Source organism: Hevea brasiliensis, chromosome 8, assembly GCF_030052815.1.
Source record: "Hevea brasiliensis isolate MT/VB/25A 57/8 chromosome 8, ASM3005281v1, whole genome shotgun sequence".
Taxonomy (NCBI): Eukaryota; Viridiplantae; Streptophyta; class Magnoliopsida; order Malpighiales; family Euphorbiaceae; genus Hevea; species Hevea brasiliensis.
In genome coordinates, this window is record NC_079500.1 from 21,347,798 (window position 1) to 21,356,993 (window position 9,196).

Consider the following 9,196-nt stretch of genomic DNA (forward strand, 5'->3'; position numbering starts at 1 on the left):
ATATGTTTATCATTCAACTCACGATCAAGAAAATCATGGAACAAAAAGCTACTGGAAAATTCAGCAACCAGTTTGTGCAGCTGAAATGTATCGCGGTGAAGATTACCTATCAACTGTCATCGTTTTTGCTCGCTCTTGCCTTGCCACTTAACCCGCAATGGAGAGATCTATATATTTGAGGTGGCATAATGCGACAAACAAACCATGGCACGCCATCTGTCAGCTCGTCTCTAACTCTGGTTTTTTTTTTCGTGGTTAACTAACTCTGGGTTTATTTTTTTGGTTTCTAGCACAATACATGGATTGAAAGCTGCAAACCCGTAGTAAATTTTAAATTAATTATTTTAATATTAATTAATTAAAATATAAATTAATTATTTTAAGACCTTTAAAAATTTAGATTAATTACAAATAAACCTCTAACTAAAAATATTATCTTTTTTAATAAAAATTAAAATAATAGTTACTTCATCTTAAAAAATTTTGATTACTTATAAATAAGTTTCTAATTAAAAATAGAATAAATTATAATTTAATTTTTAAAATTATAATTTAACAAACCATGGCACGCCATCTGTCAGCTCGTCTCTAACTCTGGTTTATTTTTCGTGGTTAACTAACTCTGGGTTTATTTTTTTGGTTTCTAGCACAATACATGGATTGAAAGCTGCAAACCCGTAGTAAATTTTAACTTTTTGGACCAATTTATCCAAACCGGGAGTTTTTTTTATTATTTTTTAATATTAATTAATTAAAATATAAATTAATTATTTTAAGACCTTTAAAATTTTTGATTAATTACAAATAAACCTCTAACTAAAAATATTATCCTTTTTAATAAAAATTAAAATAATAGTTACTTCATCCTCAAAAATTTTGATTACTTATAAATAAGCTTCTAATTAAAAATAGAATAAACTATAATTTAATTTTTAAAATTATAATTTAACAAACCATGGCACGCCATCTGTCAGCTCGTCTCTAACTCTGGTTTATTTTTCGTGGTTAACTAACTCTGGGTTTATTTTTTTGGTTTCTTAGCACAATACATGGATTGAAAGCTGCAAACCCGTAGTAAATTTTAACTTTTTAGACCAATTTATCCAAACCGGGAGTTGTTTTTTTTATTTTTTAATATTAATTAATTAAAATATAAATTAATTATTTTAATACCTTTTAAAATTTTGATTAATTACAAATAAACTTCTAACAAAAATATTATCTTTTTTAATAAAAATTAAAATAATAGTTACTTCATCCTCAAAAATTTTGATTACTTATAAATAAGCTCCTAATTAAAAATAAAATAAATTATAATTTAATTTTTAAAATTTGGCAAAACTTACATATTATTCTTCGTATTTTTAAAATTCACGTATTTAGTTCATGAGATTTTAATAAATAATTAATTTTATAATTGATAGTTATTTTATAAAATTAACTATATTAATTATGTTAAAAATTTTATTATGTAATTTACAAATTTTTATTTGTAAAATTAGAATTTAAAACTGTATAAATTTTTTATTTTGCACCACTGGCGATTATTTTATAGATTTATTAAAATATTAAATACTAAATAGATAAGTTTTAAAAATATAATGACTAATATATAGTTTTTATTAAATATCAAGGATTAAATTATAATTTGGTTAAAAAAAATTCTTTTTTAAAATTAAAAAATATTTGAATTATTTTTAATAAAATTAAAATATTAAAATAATAATTTAATATTAAAAAATAAAAAATAATTAAATATTTTTTTGGGCGTGTATAGTACACCTGCCAGGGCAAGAGGTAAGTTTGAACTTAAATAAAAAAATTTGAGTGGTCAAAAACTTAAAAATGGGTAAAATTGGACATGGACAAAAAAATTGGGGAAAAAATAAACTTTCGATCATTAAAAATTCAACCAAACCACAGTTCCCCAATAATTTTATTATGTAGATTATTCATGAGACAAATTATTATTTATTTTTTAAAAAGTCCATCCCAAATAGAAAAAAATTATATTACTTCATTATCATAAAATTCATATCTAAATCAGTTAATTAGTAATTTTTTTTACATATTTCTAACACTTTTAATTTATCTCTAATTATTACTTTACTAAAGATATTTCACTTTATAAAAAAATTAATTTTTTTATAAATATCTTAATTTATAATTTTATTTATTTTTTTATTTATGCTATTTAATTACATAAAAATATGTTTTAATTCATAGGTAAGGTACATACTGACTTCAATGGACTCCAAAGACAACACATGTGAAGGATTTAACCTAGACCTTTGAAGCATGAACACATGAAACACATTATGAATTCTATCCAACTCCAGAGGCAAGCCTAGTCTATATGCCAATGGATTCACTCTTTCCAGAATCTCATATGGACTTATAAAACGAGGACTCAATTTCTCCTTTCTTCCAAACCTCATGATCTTTTTCCAAAGAGAAACTTTCAAAAATACCTTGTCACCCACATTATATTCAATGTCTCGCCTTTTCAAATTTACATAGGACTTCTGCTGGTCAGATGCAGTCTTTAGACTGTCTCGAATGATTCTAATCTTTTTCTCAGTCTGCTGCACAATCGACTTCTTTTCACCCACTTCATCCCAATATAAGGGAGTTCTACATTTTCTACTATACAACGCTTCATAAGGAGGCATCCCAATGCTTGATCGGTAGCTATTATTGTAAGCAAACTCAATCAAACGCAAGTGTATATTCCAATTTCCTTCAAATTCAATAACATAGGCTCGAAGCATATCCTCCCAGATCTGTACTATTCTTTCAGATTGGCCATTTGTCTATGGATGGAATGCTGTGTTGAAATTCAATCTAGTTCCTAGGGCTTTTTGAAGGCTACCCCATAATCTAGAAGTGAATCTCAGATCTCTATCAAATATAATGGATACTGGCACTCCATGTAATTTCACTACCTCATCAATGTACAGCTTAGCCAATCTGTCCAAATTGTAATCCATCCTTACTAGGAAAAAATGTGTAAACTTAGTCAATCTGTTCACAATGACCCAAACTACATCTTGATTCTTTGGAGTACGAGGAAGTCCCATCACAAAATCCATAGTGATCCTTTTCTATTTCCACTCAGGAATAGGCAATGGCTGTAACAACCCTGCTGGCACTTGGTGTTTTACTTTCACTTGCTGACTAGTTAAGCATTTGGCTCCCAATTTAGCAATGTCCTTCTTCATTCCTCTCCACCAGCAGTGCTCTTTTATGGTTCTGTACATTTTAATTTCACCAGGATGTATTACAAATGGTGAATCATGTGCTTCCTGTAAGATGATCTTTTTCAATTCAACATCATTAGGAATACACATTCTGTCCTGGTATAGCAACATGCCTTCCCCATTTACTGAAAATTCTGGTTTCTTGCCATCTCGAGTCTCTTCCTAACTTTAAGTAGCCATCATCAATCTGAGCTGCGGCTTTAATTTGTTCAACTAGCAGTGGTTTCACTTACAGAGTAGCCAAAATCCACCCATCTGTATCAATCACCAATTCTGCATGTAGTGTTCTTAAGTCATGCACCATAGATAAGAGTAAGACTTTCAAACTAGCTGTGGTCTTCTGACTTAAGGCAATTGCCACCATATTAGCTTTTTCTGGTTGATAATCAATCAAACAGTTATAATCTTTTATCAGCTCTAGCCATCTCCTTTGCCTCAAATTCAGCTCCTTCTGAGTGCCCAAATACTTCAAACTCTTATGATATGTGTAGATATAGCATCTTTCCCTATACAAGTAATGCCTCTAGATCTTTAGAGCAAAAACAATTACTGCTAGCTCCAAATCATGAGTGGGATAATTTCTCTCATGTGGCTTAAGCTGGCATGAAGCGTAGGCAATGATATTCACACAGTCTAATCCATTATGAGAAGCATCACTATTGATAGTGTACTCTTTACCCGGTGTAGGTAAAGTCAAGACGGAACTTCAGTCAAACATCTTTTCAACTTATCAAAGCTCTTCTGGCATCGGTCAATCCATTGAAATTTCACATCTTTTCGCAGTAATTTGGTCAATGGAGATGCCAACATAGAAAATCCCTTCATAAATTTGCTATAATAACCAGCTAAGTGGAGAAAACTACGAACTTCTGTAACATTCTTCGGCGGTTTCCAATTAAGGATGGCTTTCACCTTACTAAGATCTACCTTAATTCCCTCTGCTGACACAATATGCCCTAAAAAGGCAATCTTCTTTAGCCAAAACTCACACTTGGACAGTTTGGCATACAACTGCTTTTCCCTCAAAATCTGCAATACAATTCTCAAGTGTTTGTCATACTCCTCTGCGTTTTTCAAATACACCAAAATGTCATCGATAAACACCACCATGAACTGATCAAGATATTGCCTGAAGATTGTGTTCATCAAGCTCATAAATGTAGCCGGAGCATTAGTCAACCCGAACGACATCACCAAAAATTCATAGTGGCCATATCGAGTCCTAAAAGTAGTATTTGAGGTACTTTGCTCCTACACCCTCAATTGATAGTACCTCATTCTCAAATCTATCTTGGAGAACATAATTGCATCTTCCAACTGATCAAACAGGTCATCAATTCTCGGCAGAGGATATCTGTTCTTCACTGTCACCTTATTTAGTTGTCTGTAATCTATGCACAGACGAAAAGTATCATCTTTCTTCTTAACAAATAAAATTGGTGCTCTCCACAGTTCTACACTAAGGCGTATGAACCCTTTATCAAGCAATTCCTGCAATTGCACCTTTAGTTCTTTTAATTCTGCAGGCGTCATCCGATATGGAGCGATAGATATTGGCTCTACTCCAGGCATAACCTCTATCTCAAACTACACCTCTCTTACTAAGGGTAATCCTGGCAATTCATCAGGAAAAACATCGAAAAAATCACACACTGTAAGAATATTCTTAAGATCTAGACTCCCCATACGTGTGTCTACCATATGAGCTAAGTAAGCCTCACACCCCTTTCGAATCATCTTTTTAGCTTGTGCTGCTGAAATGAGATTAGAGGGCAATAAGTGTCTCTCCCCTTGTATCACCACATTTGCATACTCAGAGAGACCAAAAGTGACTGTCTTCAATCTACAGTCAATCATTGCATGGTGCCTAGATAGCCAATCCATGCCCAAAATAACATCATAGTCTTTGAAGGGCATCTCAATCAAATCAGATAAAAATCTATACCCTTGGATCATCAATGGACAATCCCTATATAACCTATTCACCTTCACCTCTTGCCCTAATGGACTAGTCACCAACACATCATTGTCCATTTTCATACAAGGAATAGCAATATCACAAACAATTCCAGCACTAACATATAAATGGGTAGAGCCAGGATCAAACAACACATACACATCTTGTTTAAGGAAAGAGAATATACTAGCTACCACATTTAAAGTCTCTGCTTCTTTCGTTTGTCGCATGGTGTATACCAAGGCTGGTGCACCACTTTGCTCAGGCTAGTTTACTGTACCCTGGCTAGCTGTACCACTGCCTCGGCCTCTGCTTCTACCTTTACTAGCAGTCTATGACACTCTAAGGGTAGAACCTTAAACTGACCCCTCTGCTAGAGTATATGGCACAGGTTAGTGTGCACTGATGCAATCCTTGGCAAAATGTCCAGTTCTACTGCAGTTATAATAGGCTCCGGTGGCCTTAAAATACACTCCTCCACGCACCTTACCACAAGTCTCACAGGTGCGAATGAATAAGGATCCCCTGGGCATTTGCTGACTAGATCTAGCTGGCCTCTGTCCTGAGTATCTACCTCTACCAAATCTTCGAGTACTAGATCCCCCAAAACTCTTTCTCTTCCCTTATCCATTACTTGAACTCTGACTAGTTGTCTTCATACTTTTATCTTTCTCTCCCACACTTTTCTCAGCTGTTGCCTCGAGTTCTACCCTCTCTATCTCAAGAGCTGGTGCAATTAGTTCTGAGAAATTTGTATACCTAAAGCCCACCACTTACAGTCTAATACTCGGCCTTAACCCAGCCTCAAACCTTTTGCATATGTCTTTGCCGGTAGTGAGTAGGCCTCTAGCATAGTGACTCAGTTAAGAAAACTTTCTTTTATATTTTGTTACTGTCCTGTCCCCCTGTCTCAAGCTTAAAAATTCTTAAAGTTTTATGTCGACATAAGCATCGGGGACATATTTTTGCCTGAACTCTCTCAGAAAGTCACCCCAGGTCAGAATAGGGGGCTCCATCAGGCTATTAGGGATGGTCTTCCACAATTCATATGCATCCCCCTACAGCAGTGACATGGCATATTCAAACTTTAAAGCTTCTATACACTGTAACTTCTTGAAGACTCGATCCTTTCTTGCCAACCATTGATCTACCTCTAATGGGTCTACAGTACCCTAAAACTTTGTAGCCCTACACTTCATTAACTTTTAATACTGTCTCTGTGGTGGTTGGGGTTGTACTTGCACATTGCCAGCCATCTGCTAGAAGAATGACACCATCTGCTGAGCCAGTTGAGCAGAGAACTGCATAGGTGGGGATTGGGCAGTTGGCCCTTCTGCACTCTGAGGGGCTGGCGCCTCTCCTCTAACTGTAGCTACCATAGACTGTTCTGTAGAATTATCCCCCTCTTCCATTGTATCTCACCAGGATTTCTACTTTCTAAACAACCAACACAAGAAATTCTACCCATAAGTCCATTGTCAGGATGTAAATATACTATATGTATCAATTCATAACATTTGAGCAGTTATACTTATCAAGAAATATTTCAAAATTTCAATTCAAAACCTTCATTAAAACTTACTCTGATACCACTGAAACATGTCACACCTTATCCTTCCATAAGATATGACATGATCCCGTAATATGTCTAATGAATTACAAAACTCCATCTACCGATAATCCATTAAACATACTATAAGGGATTTTAAATGATTCAAATTCATTTTCAAGTAAACTTATTGATGAAAGGTTAAAAGAAGTACTGTAAACATAATTAAGAAATAAAATAAGCATTTTAAACTTAAAGAAAAATTTTACAAAAAACTGGCGTAGTGACGGTTGAAAATTCAACAATCCAAAACTTTATAAACCTATTTAAAACCTATGCAATATGGGTAATTCTCAATCCATAAAATCCACATTTCATCAAACTCATAATTCATCAAAAGCTTGCTCCATTCATACCCAAAAGAACCATACTTACAAATTTCCATTCATTGGATAACTAAAAATAACATTACATTGTTTTTGGTACAACTGCTCAAATATTTTTACATACATATAGTCATTAATTTATATCTGATCAAAATATAAAAAGGGATATACCTAAAATATACCCACTGGTCAAACCAAGTATAACTTCTAGTAGGCTCAATCAACTACCTTCTCTTTTCCTTTACCTGCGACAGCATGAAAACAGCTATCGCTAAGTACATAACCCAGTGGTGCACAACAATTAATTTTAAAATCCCAATAAAACATAATTTATCAATCCATGACAAAATATTTGAACTATTAAACTTTTCATGATTCATAAAACCTTAATAACACTTTCCAAGTATCAACAAATCATTTATGAGAAACATTTAAAAATCATTAGTGTTGCCAACATCACACAATTTAAAGTTATAACACAAAATTTCATAATCAATTCCGTGTTGTACACCACGACAAAGCTATCTCAACCTCACTAACCGTTATTAATGAGGGAGGGGCTAGTTAGTAAATATGAGTACTCATCCGATCTCAACCTTAACTGGCAAACCAAAGAGGGAAGTAATATAATCAATCTCAACCTCACTAGCCATTACTAATGAGGGAAGCAAACAAATTTGTCATGCCAACTGTGGTTTCAAAACTATTTAAATAATTTCCATTCAAATACCTAAGCATTTCAAATCATCATAATTCAACACATAGGGTTGGCAATACAACAATTTCTCAAACACTTCTAAAATACATTCATTCCGGCCACCCCCTTGCTACAATAACATTAATAACCAACATCCGCCTTATCAACATATTAATAACCTCATTTCAACATTTAAATATTCTTAAAACAATATAAATAATTCACAATTACAAAGGAAACTAAAATTTGATTTATAGAAAAGTTATTCATCTCATTTGAAATTTAGAACACAAGGAAATTAAGTTGTGCATAAACATTGTCTTAATTTCCCCTCTTGATCAATTTCCTCTTTTACTTCAAGGTTTCCTTATCCATTGAAAATACAAAATTTTAAAGCTTCAATACTCATTCTAATGTCCCCAATAACAAATCAAATACATCCTTAGTAAAATTCCTAAACTAACTACATATTTCAACCTTTCCAGATTCAGGGCAACTTTTGCACCTAACTTTAAAACTCAAATTCAACATAGTTCCAGTCATAATTTATCAAAGTGATCTTCATGAAAATTGTTCCTCTATGTCTTAGGTTTAATTATCATTTCGAATCACTCAATTTGGAGGTCTAAATCATCTATTATGGTCAAAATACTAGGTATTGCTCCTAAGTGTGTTACCCTGCGATTCATAGATTTTCCAGATTTTCACCAGAATTTGCACTTACTATTTAGGTACTTTACTCCTTGAATTTGTACCAGGTCTCTAAAATAAAGTTGTAGGCCTTTGTCTTAAGTTTCTAAATCATTTTGTAGCACCTCAATTGGAGACGTACAAAGGTAGTTATGCTCTGTTAGCTACACGAAGGTCACATGGCAAAATTTATTGAGTTATAGGAAATTCTCAGTTTTGAAGTTCTGACTTACTCTAACATTTTAACCACCTTGCCCCTATATCTGGGTCTAGGTCAAAACATGAAAGTTATAATTATATATCTTATGGTTATTTTGGCTTTGGAATCACCTAATTTACATCTATGTAGCTACAGTTATGGCCATTTTGCCAAAACTGTTCAAGTGGCAATTTCTTAAGTTTCCAGGTTAGTTCCAGAATCCAATTAGGTTTTTAGTCCTACTTTTTTAGCTAATTTGGGTGAGTTACAACCATAATTTGGCATTATGGTCTCCATATGAATTGTTCCCTTATGTCTCAGTGTCACACTCTACCCCTCTGTAAGGTATGACATGATCCCGTAGTATACCTAATAAATTACCGAACTTCGCCTACTGATAATCTATTAAGTAAACTACAAGGGATTTTGACAAAACAAATGCATTTTCAAATTTAGCA